General features: G+C 38.7%; 1 protein-coding gene across 3 annotated transcripts in view; it reads right to left on the bottom strand.

The window, feature by feature from the left end:
* LOC120530997 (E3 ubiquitin-protein ligase HECW2-like) overlaps positions 1–15094 on the bottom strand; it is a 368650-nt gene that overhangs the window by 295184 nt on the left and 58372 nt on the right. For all 3 annotated transcript variants that reach the window (XM_039755889.1, XM_039755891.1, XM_039755890.1), the window contains exon 2: positions 11631–11756. The gene's annotated coding sequence lies outside the window, so the exon portion shown is untranslated. The remainder of the gene's footprint in view (positions 1–11630; positions 11757–15094) is intronic.

Here is a 15094-nt window from a genome sequence, read left to right as displayed (position 1 = left end):
AAAACTCACAGGCTAAAAATAGAAATATATATGTGAATTTCTGCCAGTTCTTTTGGACGCATCATATTACAGCTGTACTACTGTCCATTGTTTTGGCTCCAGTCAGAAATGCTGCATTTCATTATTTATGAATTTGATTAGCACATTCACAAGAAGTAGTGAACAGCAGTAGAATCCAAGGTAAGTCCAGACTGATTATTCAGACTTTAGTAGTCATTTCAGTTAATCAGAGGTCAGTTTCTTCCTCTAAATTGACTTCTGCAATAGGTTAACTGATTAACATGCTGCTATTCATTTTCTTTTAAGCCTTTAATGTAAGGTATTTACTGTGAAGCAGAAATTTTGAAATCAAATAAGTTTAGCACACCAAGCCTTTATTTTAATAGATGGACAGGTAAAATACTCAGGACTGGTTCCTGCATTTAGCATGGTACAGCTTTTACAATCCTGTATTAATATAAAATTAGAACATTGGAGTATTCCTTTACTGACTTATGTTTATAAGAAGCTGTTAATATGCTGAAAAAGAGAAAATAAAAAAATTAATAAAAAATAGTACTGTCCCACTGATCATGATATAGTACTACAAACATAGTCAAGTCAAGTCGGGCAGCATGCACTGGTACAGCACATTGCCACACCCACTACACAAAGAAACAACTCAGGATCCCAGTTGGCAACCCCCCAGGCAGATACCCAGTCCAGTCCCACCCTCTGGAAATGACCTTCTATCTACCACAGCCTGGTGTTACATGGGTGACCCCTTGGCCTGGTCTAGGCACTCGGGTCCCCAACAATGAGGATCTTACGAGCCGGATCACCTTCGGGGAAACGCGCCACATGGCCATAGTGCCGTAACTGACGCTCCCTCATAATGCATGTAATATGCCTCATTCAGAACTCCATGAGCAACCGCTCATTCGACACAAAGTCAAACCAACGGTACCAAAGGAGTCCAGTCTTCATCTCCGGTCACTGGACAGCGTCCATGTCACGCAACCATATAGCAAGACAGGAAGCACCAGGACTCTAAAGGCTTGAACCTTTGTCTTTTTGCAAAGATATCGGGAGCACCACACATCCCTTTCCAGTGACCTCATGACCGCCCAGGCTCTCCCAATCCATCTACTAACTTCATAGGAAGAGTTACCAGAGACATGAATGTCACTGGCAAGGTAAGTAAACCCCTCAACAAAAACATAGTGATGGTGTTAAATAAAAATTGAATTTGTTCATTAGACATGAATAACTAATGACTTGCAACATTAGATACAGGGCTAGAAAATGTTTTCATTGCATCCGAATTATCAAAGTTAGCTCAGGACTATGTAAACCGATTCTGTACTGCAAGACAAATTCTCATATTCTCACACCATATGCAAGCACAACCAATTTAAATGTTACTTTCTGTCTGCCTTCCTTGAGGAAAAATGGGCAAACAAAAATAATTTCACCAGTTCTCAACTATACTGAATTGGCATGTAACATCAACTGCTGCTCTGTACTCCAAACCTTTTATATAGCACTGACACAAAACTGATGAAGCAGCAGCATACCCACTGTGCTCTCATGCCATCCACATAACAGGCAACAAAAATAATTTTTTAAAGAATAAAAACTTGAAAACTACAATTACCAATTTCAGATATGCATGATTAAAGAGAATCTAAAAAAATCATGTTTTTGTTGAAATATCTTTTCTAGCCATCAACAGATAGTATAAGTCAATGTTTCTCTATGCAACTTGCTATGTAATGAGATGTTTATTAAAATGACAGAGCATTGAGAGAGACGTCAAGTGAATCAAACACAATTACATTGTTAAGATGCTTTTCATTAACTCATATTAAAAGGCCTCATTGTAATACTAAATTTACTTTGAAAGAACCCATTCACCTTTAAATCATTAGTGTGTTATTTAATCAAAATGGTGACTATCACCTAACTGAAACTCTGCTCTGGCAATTGTCTCTTAATGCACCCTGTATGCTGCTAAAACATTAGTATTAAGCGTATGATGGATAAATGAAATCTGGAATAACTGTATAGCATGGTTAGAAAATGAATCAATAGAATGACATGTTCATGTTTCAGAAAGTGATAAATGAGACTGAATACAAAAAGCAGAGTTAATCAAAAAGTCAGAAAAATCATTGTGATTACCTGGGAGAAGCAGCGCTTTGCTTTAAAAATTAGAATTAAGTGCCATTTTTCACACAACTGGCTACAACATCGTATTATGAGGGCTAGATAACATATTTGAATGGTAGCTTAAATATCCAGTTATAGAACTGGGCTTAGACCTATTATATGCAACATTGTTTTTCTTTTTTATATTCTTCTAGTCAATAATTACTGCAGTAACTCCGTACATGCTGTATATTCAGAATAAAGACAATCATAATAAATAAAAACCTTCCTCTGTAGATTGGGAACGACATGTCATCTCTTTTAACTAACAGCAGTATATAATTTCATTGATCATCCACAATTTTTGTAAACTCCTTTATTACCAATAACCCAAATTGTAACTAAAAAAAATAATGTTTGTTTTGCATTTTTTATATAATCACGTTTTGTTTTGGAAAGTAACTTTAGAACCTACTGAGTTACACATGTACTCTTCTAGTTACACAGCTTATGTTTGTTGAAGCCATTGTCATGGCATTGCAGCATTAACAGTCATTAAGATTTACTTGGAAACAGATGTGAGCGCTTGAAGTGGCCACCAAGTGGTGGTTGGCCTGCAGCCATTTCCTCTGTTTATTTGTGTGCTTTCTTCGTTCATTACCTACATATAAAATTTGAATACATTGGGATATATCAATGTTTCTTCAAGCTTTTTCCGAGAAAAGCTTGATTACTTTTGTGCATTAAAGAAATTGACTTTAATTTATTTACAGAAGCTTGCATGGTGATTTATTGATCTGTTAATTAAGATATGTTAAAAAATGTAAATTATGAATGACTCTGGTGGAGCTTCAAAGAGACTTTTGTTAAAAAAAAGTCCCCATCCCCCTGCCTGGACCAAATGCTTTCAAATCCATTTTTTTTTTAATAAAAAAGTTGTCATTTTACAGTGCCTATACTCCAGTTCAAATAACAATTAAAATGAATATTTGATAATGAGTTGCATATCTGTTGCATGATAAGCAGTGAGCAAACCTAGCCTATCCAAATTAGTTCACCCTGAGGGATTATGACAAATTACAAAATTAACAAATTCCTTGTAAAGTTTTACAATATAGAACAGTATTTCTATTTTTATTTATATGACTCTATATTATGTTTCCTTATCATACTTTATCTGAATCACCAGTGAAAATTTCAATAACTTTTCTTATTGTTGAAGGTTTGCTTTAAAATCACGTGTGAATTGAAGCAATATAATAAAGAGTATATACAACAAAATGGTTTAAATGTATACAAAAATACATTTTACAGTTAAAAAGTAATTGGAAGACCTTATAAAGTTGCTGGATGTTACTGCTTAAAAGTGGAAGAATTACCAAAAATCATTGCATGTGCTCATCCACCCTAGAATGCACTTTAATATGGATAGTTTGAAAATATCATTTTCATTTCAAACAATTCTGTGTTCTCACATTGGGTGCACTTTAATAACACGGTTATTCACTGAAACTCGGTTCCTAGAATGCATTGTAAACCTGAACTCTGGTTAGAAAAACTGAGTTTTTGGCCTCAGAGACGTAGAGTGCATAGCTCTGTATTGTAATGCAACAAACAAGGATCTCCTTGCAATCTCTGTCTTCAACTGTGCTACTGAATATTATACTGTAATAATATTATTAATTTTATAATCTTACGATACCCAGGACATAACAAATGAGATTTTCTTTCAATTATTCCCAGTAAGAGCATGACATAACAATGACTTTCTCCAGACAAAGAGACACCCAGTTGAACCCAGGACAATCAAGACATATAATCCCTCCAGCATATTTTGAGTCTGCCCCACAGTCCTCTTCCAGTCGGCTGTGCCAGGTACATTTTACGTGGTAGACACCAGAGTGCATCCTAACTACAGGCCCAAACTGCTCTGTTGTAGGACTGACAAAGCAGCCTTGCAAAAAAACCTCATTTTGGACACTCGGACTCACAAAAATATAATTTGACGTTTTAACACAACCTCGTAGGACCTAAACACATTTTAGGCAGCTTTCACTTTCCTTTGAAACTAAAATTAGAATGAAATCAATATTATATCCACTTGATTTAACTGAGGCTAATGTACTGTAAAAAGAAACGCAACTCACCCTCTTTTTCCAGTTACAAGCTTTATTAGACTGATGGCCCTAGCTATAGAAATACACAGGAGGCACTGTAGTTGAAATAAAAAGTAGGGATGACTTCTTTAGGAATACATGGAATATGAGTTTTTTTCCTTGTTGCAAGGCTGTGCTTGGGTCCTAACTTGGCTCCTGAGGTGGTTGTTCATGTAGTGGGTGCACCAACGCACTGTATCAGTGCATGCTCCCAACCTCTGTAAAATTTCCATATAGTAAGGAGTTTGTGAGAAACACTTTGCTTTGAAAAGGCTCGTGGCTGACAGCCTGCTCATAATACACAGTTAGTAAGTTTAATTGTTAGTTTGAAGTCATCCCTAATATCGACCGAAAACAAGAAAGCAACTAAAGAATTTCCAAAATGATGCTGAAGTCAATCTAGCAGACCAAGAATCTAATAGAGGGGCATAAAATTAGATATGGCCCTTTCTGTGCTGAAGGCAAGGGACCTACTGCATTATCTGGGCATCATCTGTTCTCAGAGGGTGTAATACTGTAGGTATATCCAATGGCGAATGTAACAAAAGCTCCAAAGCCATGATGAAGGTCTCTACATAAGGTATGGTCCCATTAATACATTTAATGTAAATTACCTTTATGCCTTAATGATGCATTGCAATCACAGTTCTTCATGTATGTCTTCCTCTATCTAATTTGCTGTTAAGAACTTAGGTATCAAGCTTCTGTAACATAATAGCCCATATATCCATTTACAATGCTACTTTTCAAAATGGCAGAGAGATTGGCTTCACCTGCAATTCTCACCCAAACAATATTGAAAGGTTCCACACTGCTTCCATAAGTAATTCTATAATTTATTTCTATATTTATTGGGAGGTATGCTGCACCAAGTCCCTGCGTCCACACTGAAGCAAAACTGACCAGCATTGAGGCCATGATGGTGTAGACCAACTCCATCTGACAGACAGCTGAATGAGATTGCCTGATTCCCACTGCTGCAGGCTGCACTATGCTGAACTGGAGGAAGCAGTTTACCAAATAAATAAATAAACTCATAATTGAAGGACAAAGTGGACATTGACAATTTTAATAGCCTTTAAGTGGCACAAATAGCCCATTAAGACAGATTTAAGATGGATGAAGAAATCCAGTTTTACCTCCACCTGCATTCCATGGTCAACACTAAAGTGAACGGCCAAACTGCAGCTTTACCATCACTTTGGACACCTCTGTACATCATATGATAACAAAGGTGTTAATCACAGCTGACGCCTCTGCAGAGACTCCTTCCAACAAGAATATGGCCAAAGTACATTCATTTTAGTCTTGTAACCACCAACTGAACTCTGGCAGGATGTGATGGACAAAATAATGAACCTATGAGCAGGTACTGAATCTGAGACTGAAAGGGACTTTGATCCAATCATCAGAAGTTACACCTTCATTGAAAAATTAGGTGCATTCACCCTCTCTGTCTCTTTGGGAGCTGAAAGTTGACAATCTGCTATACTTGGAGTGAGAAGCTATTTAATCTCTGTGGATCAAAAAGCTCACATACCATCTTTGGCCTGGAAGCTACTCTCCATACAGACTTGGAGCTAGACACTTTGAATTAGCTCTAAGATCCATAGCGCCATGCTAGTAACTGAATCCAGTCGAAGAAGCATCTATTACTTCAAGAAAGGAACTTCAGCACCTACTCTCTTGTCCTAGAATGAATAATGCTTTTCCCTATGAAGTTGTAGAGGACACAGCAAAGAACCTACAAGCGAGCTGAGGAAGACCGTATCACAACACACCACACCATAGTAAGGACCATGTTGCAAAAGCGAAGAGTGCGCTCTAACACAAGAAGAGTCTACCTCTTAAATCCAGAGCAATGGCATATAGCTCCACGTAGCATTGGACATCATCCTTAAAGACTTGGTCCCATAGCTCTGTTTATTTGTGCCTGTGTGTTTTCATATATATGCCATTATCATATTCAGTACTGGTCAAAGCTGATGTGCAGCCTTAGGCAAGGTTTACCACTGCCACCGCCCCAACCCTTCCACCCAATAAACAAAATGACAAAATAAATGCACAAACAATGGATGCAAAAGCACAGATACTTTCATTTAATACAATAGCCAAGTGACCAGTGTTTCTTAAACTATGGGCTGCGACCCATTTTGTCCCACTTGATGTCTGAACTAGAGTCATGCTGAGTCACAACAGAACTGAATCAGAAAAGGCCCTGAATGGTTTGTGGAATGTGATGTGGTGAGTCGCGACAGTCAAGGGGAAACCAAATGGATAACAATCAACAGTGATTCTCCAAGGGGGTGGTGGGACACAAGGGGATGGATCCCTCAGGATGATGCTCCACAGCAATTGAGGGTTGCGAAGACACAAAAAAGCCAAAACTGGGTTGCGAGAAAAAAATGTTACCAACCACAGCAATAAACCAAAGTGATAGCAAACTAAACATGTGCAAAGTGCATGTAAGTTAATTCTAAATATTATTATAATAAATATCATAAATAGAAGCAAATGCATAATTAAAAATATGACTGTAAGAATAAATTAAATAACACAATTATCTCTGGAACTATGTACATTACACATTACATTACATAAACGTAACACGGTAATGGCAGAGATTTCACAACTGACATTTAACAAAATTTAAGGACTGACTTGACACAATCTCTTCTATTTTATAGTTTTACCTTCCTGGACTTCCTTACTGCAAAGTTCTCTATGATATCATCATATGAAATATGACCAGCAACCTCATGGTTGGTACTCATTATGGCCTGCTTAGTTAGTAGGACTCGTTCTTATATGACATTAGAATAGCTTTGTGCTGAATGTGAAATCTTTCCTTTAAAACCACTAGACCACAACAGAATTTGACGATGTTTATAACGTCTAGATAGCACCATTATGTACACGGGCTCCCTTGGGACTGAGGTGACCGTGGCCTGAAACTGTTGTTTGCGGGCCCCTAGGCATTTTGAGAGAACCACTGAAAAACTGATATGTAATGTCAAAGTATAGTAGTTGCCTAAACATCAATATGTGTGACATACAAGTACAGCAAATAGTATGCTAGGATGCAGTAGGTGTATGGGTAGCAGCAAAAACCACAGAAACAGCATCTAAAAAATGAATGATACAGAGAGGCAGATAAAGCATGCAATGTCAAAGCTTAGAATAGTACTTGACAGCCATTACTCATATTAAATATTGAAATCAATGTGAGTCTAATCCATCAACTATCGATTGTGAGAAAGAGCCAGAGAAGGAGAAAGGAAGGAAAAATATTAGCTGTAATCTAGGAATTGTAACTCACTTGTATTCTGTTCTGAGATGGTCATTTGTAGCTCAACTGGTCAATTTTCTAACCCTGTCATTCAACGCTTGTTCCCAGACTGATGTTTACTCAATAATGATCACCTCTTTTGTAAGTCACTTTGGATAAAAGTATCTGCTAAGCATGTAAATGTAAACACTTAAAATAAATTATTGTAGCATCTAGTGATTTTCACAATAGCAGGTATTTTTTAGTCTTACAGGGTCAGTAGTGTTTCTCAAACGAGAATGTAGTCTGGGGATAAACTGTTAAAAAGTGCGTAGTGAATAGCATTGAAGTCCTGTGTGGCAAACACTACAACCACAGGGCTTCATCCTAAAACACACACCTCCAGTTCCTCTGGTCCATGCATTTTAAACTGTCCCTGGGGTTTCAGTGAGAAAGCAAAAGATACTGAACAAAAGACTTGACATTGAGAGAAAATAAAAAGTTAAAACTGCACTTTAAAACTGCATTTATGAGCTCAGTAGCATAAGGTGACTGAAGCTTAATAATTAATTTGCACGTCGTAATGTGAGCGGCGAGAGTGAAGCCAGACACACACACACACACATATAGACCACCGCATCTATTGGGCTCCAGCCATTTGAGTAGTGCTTCTGTCTGCTACAATTTCTTTCTGTCATTTTAACTATTGCATAACAATAGGAAATAGAGTTTCAATAAGCATTATGGCCTATGGGCAGCACGGTGGCGAAGTGGGTAGCAGTGCTGCCTCGCAGTTAGGAGACCTGGGTTCGCTGAGTTTGTATGTTCTCCCCGTGTCTGCATGGGTTTCCTCTGGGTGCTCCGGTTTCCTCCCACAGTCCAAAGACATGCAGGTTAGGTGCATTGGCGATTCTAAATTGTCCCTAGTGTGTGCTTGGTGTGTGGGTGTGTGTGTGTGTGCCCTGCCCGGGGTTTGTTTCCTGCCTTACGGCCTGTGTTGGCTGGGATAGGCTCCAGCAGACCTTGGTGACCTTGTAGTTAGGATATAGCGGGTTGGATAATGGATGGATGGATTATGGTTTATGGATTGTGGGTACCCAGAAGGAAGGTTTCATATCTGGCCAAGAGGCTATAATGGAAGGACCGGGAGAATGGGTTTGCCAGGAGCAGGTAATTTCCCCACATGGCAGGCGGCAGTGTTCCTTAAAGCTAAACTCAATAAGGACACCTGCAGGGTTGCATGGGAAATGGAGTCCAGAAACGCAAATCTTTCAGGGTCTTTGAGGACCACCAGAGGATGATGCCAGGGGAGGACCACCCTGGTTCCCGCAGGACCCAGAAGTACTCCAGACAACTTGAGGCAGAGACCAGAAGCAGTTCACGTGTCGACTTTAATAATAAAGCCCGCTGCCTCAGTTTTAAGAGTCAGAGTCGGGAGGCAACAGGCGCCACTCACTGGAGGAGAGAAAGAGAGAGAACACATTTAAATCTGTATTGGCTGATCCATTATTTGAATCTGGAGTTGTATTGGGTCTTGTGTGTCTGGTTTCTGGGGGCTCGGTGGCACCCCCTAGTGTTCACAGGATATACAATGTGTTAAAAACACTGCAGGTACAGTAGTCTGTCACAGCATGTTTGCATTTCCAATTAGACAGTAATGTTAAATTTGATAGAAGGTTGATGTGCAGCCTCATCTGTGCATCTACTGGTGGTGTTAGGAAGATTTGTTGATTCGATTGTTTTTAAGTGCGGAATTCTGCATCTCCTGTGGCTCTATGGTATCAGCTCTCTTTTGATGGAGAGTGACACACCATTTACTTCAAATGCATATTCTGCACAAGCATAGCTGCCAATTCTTCCAAGCTTACATCAACTCCTACTATGGTCATAACAATGAACAACTGACTGCACACACAGAACATGCGACAATATATCATTCATGTTTACCACTCGTTCACTGATGCCATTGAATACCAAAGGTATTTCACTTCATTCATGCTTAGTTTTAGAACAGGTTATGTTTACTTTTAAAATGTGCAATGTGCTCTCTGCACACTTATATGTCTAATAGGGCTTTTTAGAAGACCTTTTGACTGTAGTTGGTTCATCGTACTTAGAAGCTTGCTGTCTGAAGGACCAGATTAATAAGAACGCTTCTGATCTTTGCAGTTCAAAATCAGAGCCCCTAATCTGAGCACCACCTTCATGAGCAATTAGATTGGTTTAGAAACATGTAGAAATCGAATTGTTCCCACCAACGTTTAAGCAAAATTCAATCATGGTTGTCTCCAAACATATATACTGTATGTTATATGTCTCACTTTAGTAAGATTATGTATTTTTAGCTGTTAAGATAGAGAAAAGAAGAAGTAATATAGATTAAAATAGCATGTTAAAAGTACCATAAAAATAAAAACACATAAGCTGGTTTAGTTTACTGTACTACCAGTATTCACACCTTGAGGACTTTTCCAGCTACCAACAAACTTGACTAGTTCAGTATACAGATATAGTGTCAGTTGAGTGGTTGTATGAGGTACAGAATATTATTTGTCAACAATATTCTGTTCAGGTATGTGAAATGTAGAGACTTCTAAACTAATGTGTGAAGTGACACATAAAATCTCAACAAAATGTAAACTCCTGACATTTAAAATGAAAATTTTTCACTTGTGATCCACATATAGAATCTATACTAATAAAAGGCAAAGCCCTCACTGACTCACTGACTCACTCACTCACTGACTCACTTATCACTAATTCTCCAACTTCCCGTGTAGGTAGAAGGCTGAAATTTGGCAGGCTCATTCCTTACAGCTTACTTACAAAAGTTAAGCAGGTTTCATTTCGAAATTCTACACGTAACGATCATAACGGTCGACAATGTCCGCCATGTTGAACTTTCTTATTTATGGCCCCATCTTCACGAAATTTGGTAGGCGGCTTCCCTCGCTAACGAAACTGATGCACGTACTTATTTCGATGGTATGACGCCACTGTCGGCCGCCATATTGAAATTTCCAACGTCACTAATTCTCCAACTTCCCGTGTAGGTAGAAGGCTGAACCCATCTTCACGAAATTTGGTAGGCGGCTTCCCTGCGCTAACCAAAACCGATGTACGTACTTATTCCAGTGGTATGATGCCACTGTTGGCCGCCATATTGAACTTTCCAACGTCACTAATTCTCCAACTTCCCGTGTAGGTAGAAGGCTTTCTGTTCTGATAACCTGCATTTGCCACAAATGACATCCAACAGCTACCCTCCACCATTACCTTCAGTTCAGTAGAAACACGATGGACGAGTTATCTCAAGGATAAAAGTAAAGGGGTTAAAGAGGGCTAAATCTGCCAGTCTACAAGTAGAAACATTTCTCTGAAAAACAAAGAACAAATGTTTTATCCTACATCTTGGTTAAAGAAGGCACATGTTCTGAAGGAGCATGTAGAGAGTGGCAGATATCATCCAAGACAAAGTAAAACTGGCTTGCTAAATCGGCACCCCACGCAGCCACCTCTATCACTACATGACTGATACTGATCAGATTTTTGTAACCCTCATATATATTAAACTTTTATTATTCTGTTTACTAAATTGAAGAGCTTCAGTTAACTTAATTTAATATGCAAATCCTTCTGATAAAGGTATAGAAAATAAAGTGAGACCCTTAGCAAATTTCCTAATTAATTACTGGTATTGCCAACAAAAATATGATGATTAATTAACTGAGTGATTAACCTCAATCTGTTAATTCTTCTTCTCACATGAACATTCCCTATACCACCTAATTAAAAAAAGGCTGGGCCAATAGTAGTTGCTGGAAGACTCTAATAGTTTCTTCAAAAGTCACTTTATTTTTGAAAAAATACCTCTCTGATAAGGCAGACTACTGACAGTGAAAGAAGGGCATGGAAGAAAATCCAAATTTCTGAAAGTTGCTTCCAAACCGAATTTTATGTTCCCTGTGTTACAATGTTTTTGGCTATACAGTTGGACTATCTCATCATCCAAAATACCAAATAATAACTTTGAGAGGTTTCATACTCACTTTCAGTGATCATCAAGAGCCACTTACTTTGTTCAGTTTGCAGTCTGGTCACAGTCTTCGTGGAGTTGCCACAAATGAGGGTCTGAGCATGAGTGCTGCCTATGATGGCTCTGTGCACTATGCTATTAAAGAGGTCCTTGGCTTCCCAGTACCCTAGAATTGAATTAAGAGGGTTCAGTAAATTGAAGGATGAAATTACTCATTGAATTACTTATTCACATAAAACCAAAATACAGTACACTGTAAGGCACTTGCAATATGACCTTTAAACTGAGGTCCTGATTTGAAGCCATATTAAAGAGGAGGAAACCACCTCAGTATGTGGAAAAGACCTGAAGTTGATGTGTCTCTTTAGCATCAACTTACAAAGACTAATTAAGGAAATCATAATTCTTTAATAAAAGACATATTTATCTTTCTCCTACTATACACCTTATCTTAAGCTCTATACAGGCAGCAAGAGACCCCCAGAGAAAAGTGCAGGTTTGTCCATAACATGACACAGGATTGAGCAAGTAGGAAAAATGAAAGGTTTCGTTTCACTGATTTTTAAGAATAAAACTTAATTATTAACACTGGTACTCCATGACATATTAAATCTGGTCCCTGGTGTACTGTTACATTGCTCTTACATGAACACTCCAAATTGGGCTACATTGTGACTTTTTTCTACCCAGGTATTAACCTGGCTTATACTTTGTTTCACAGAATGCTTTTTGAAAAGAAGTTATTTTTTTCAACTGATAACAGCCCACAAGCAGGCCCCAGATAAACAAAACGTCCCAGTTTAAAATGAAGGATCAATTCGGTCGGTGGTGGTGTAATGTTGTGGGAACGCTTTGAATCTCTCTTAATCAGAAATTTCTTAAGGATGATGTCCAGTCATCCATCCAAGAGCTGAAGCGTAGCTGAGTCATGCAGAAAGACAGTAACTCAAAATTAGGGGTGGGCAATAAGGCCAAAAATGTATATCACAATATAATTAAAAATAGTCACAGTTATAGTATATATCAGAGTATAATCTATATGCATATACTTTTCAGACTGACTCCAGTTTAGGTTCTCCTGTTGGCTCAATTTCCTAGTTTAAGAGTAGGTAGTTTTACTGTGATGTTTCTTTTTTTTAAGGACCATTTTAATAAACTCAAGTAATTCAAAAATATCTGTACTGTGTGAAATAATAAAATAAGAACTGAAAAAGAAATAATCATATACTGCACATCCATTTTAAGGCACAGAAAATGTGTACTGTATAGACTATAAAGAAAAAAATGAATAAGATCAATGATAAAAACTAAGTATTCAAAAAAAAGGTGTTCTTACTATTTCCTTTGGTTTCTAGCTGACATAAACAAGCAAACCCAACTAGACTTTATTTTTGCCTTTCAAAGCATCCTTGTGAACATGAAGAAACATTTCATAAAGGAGAACCAAAGAAAATGTCCATCTACACTGACAAAATACCATTAATGTCAGAACAAGCCCTACAACACAGGCTACTAAACAAAGCTTTCAAACTTGAAACATTACTGAAATTAAGGGAGCATACTTTTCAATTTTCAAAATCTTCTTCTGCAAAAACTGATGTTGGACCATTTTTTAAAAAGATTTTCTAATGAAGGTATATTTTTACATCAAACAATATATCTTCCACTCCATTTCTTTCTAACTTTGATGATATACAATTCAACTTATTGTACATAGATCAAAAGATGTAAAAATAATCTTAAGAGTTGCCTACTTATAACTTTATTTATACTTCAGGTTTTCTCTTGTGGTGCCCCTTTCCCCTTGTCGCCCAAAGCACGTGCTTATTTTGCTTAATGCAGGGCTACTTTATTGTTATTAACATAGACTGTGGAAAGGATCTGCATGCAAACATTAAATTGCATTATAAATGTACAGTATTTTCTGTTGGCAGTACAGAATAACTGTCATTGGTTCTGTTGAACTATATTTCCAAATTTTTCATATTTCCGCTTTTTTTTTTTGCCTGCTCAGTCATTTAATGTTTGTAAAATACATACATGAGCATTCTACAGAAATTGCATTGAATCGCCACCTATAGTTTTAAGTTGTGCCCGGAAAAATTGTGATGTTTTTTCATAAGGTCATACAGCATACAAAATATAAGATCTCAAGGAATGCCAATGGAAGGACTGACACAGATGTTGTACAGTGCTTGAAAGGACCGTTAATTGCCCCTTTAAGAAAGAACCCTGATCAAGTCCACAGTTAGTTCAGGAAGACCCCACTCTTCCCTTTCAATGGGGATCACTGTCCTCACAAGCCTTTAAGCCACACCACATGTCTTCTTTCGTTTTTGGAGTCTAAGTCGGACAGTCGACTTGCTACACTGTTTACTGCTCTTCTTTTTAAGCTCCTTCCTTTTCCTTTGCCCCTGCAGTGACTCACCTGCCCCTTCTCTCACAGCTGCAAAAATAACAAGACAAAGTGCACATTTTAACAAAAGTAGCTGGAGTTCTACTGCCATCTGAATCCACTGTCCATGCTTATTATTATTATAGCATGCATCTTCAGAAATATAATTCAAGTCAAGTCAAGCACCCACCACACGACGAAACAGCTCAGGGTCCCGGTTGGCAACACCCCAGGCAGACGCGTGGTCCAGTCCCACCCTATCTGTCTCAGTCAGGTGTTATGTGGGTGACCCCTTGGCCTGGTCCAGCCACTCGGGTCTCCAACAATGAGGATCCTATGAGCTGGATCACCCTCAGGGAAACGCGCCACATGGCCGTAGTGCCATAACTGACGCTCCCTCACAATGCAGGTAATGTGCCTCATTCAGGACTCCATGAGCAACCACTCACTCGACACAAAGTCAAACCAACGGTACTCAAGGATTTTCCGAAGAGACACATTACCAAAGGAGTCAAGTCTTCGTCTCAGGTCACTGGATAGCATCCATGTCTCGCAACTATATGGAAAGACAGGAAGCACCAGGACTCTAAAGTCTTGGACCTTCTTCTTTTTGCAAAGACATCAGGAGTGCCAGACACCCCTTTCCAGTGACCACATGACCCCCATGCTCTCCCAATCCGTCTACTGGCTTCATAAGAGTCACCAGAGAGATGAATGTCACTGCCTAGGTAAGTAAACCTCTTGACAAGGTCAACACTCTCTCTGCAAACAGACACACTGCTGAAGGCTGTGCCCAAGAGCTCATTAAAGACCTGGATCTTGGTTTTTATTCAGAGCACTCGCAAGCCCAGACACTCAGACTCCTTGCTCAGTCTCTCGAGAACCCCGATCAGAGCCTCCATTGAGTCCACGAAGATCACAGCAACAGATGCCCCACAGCCACTGGACCTCATGACCTTGCCCAACACCCAGTCCATACAAGCATTGAACAGAGTAGGAGCAAGAACGCACCCCTGACAAACCCCAGAATCAACTGGGAAAAACACAGAGGTTCTGCCTTCAGAAATACATCCATCCATCCTCTTCCGCTTATCCGAGGTCGGGTCACG

The sequence above is a fragment of the Polypterus senegalus genome, chromosome 6 (assembly GCF_016835505.1).
Source record: "Polypterus senegalus isolate Bchr_013 chromosome 6, ASM1683550v1, whole genome shotgun sequence".
In the NCBI taxonomy this organism is placed as follows: domain Eukaryota; kingdom Metazoa; phylum Chordata; class Cladistia; order Polypteriformes; family Polypteridae; genus Polypterus; species Polypterus senegalus.
Note: the sequence above shows the minus strand (reverse complement) of the source record. Positions and strands in the feature narration are given on the sequence as shown.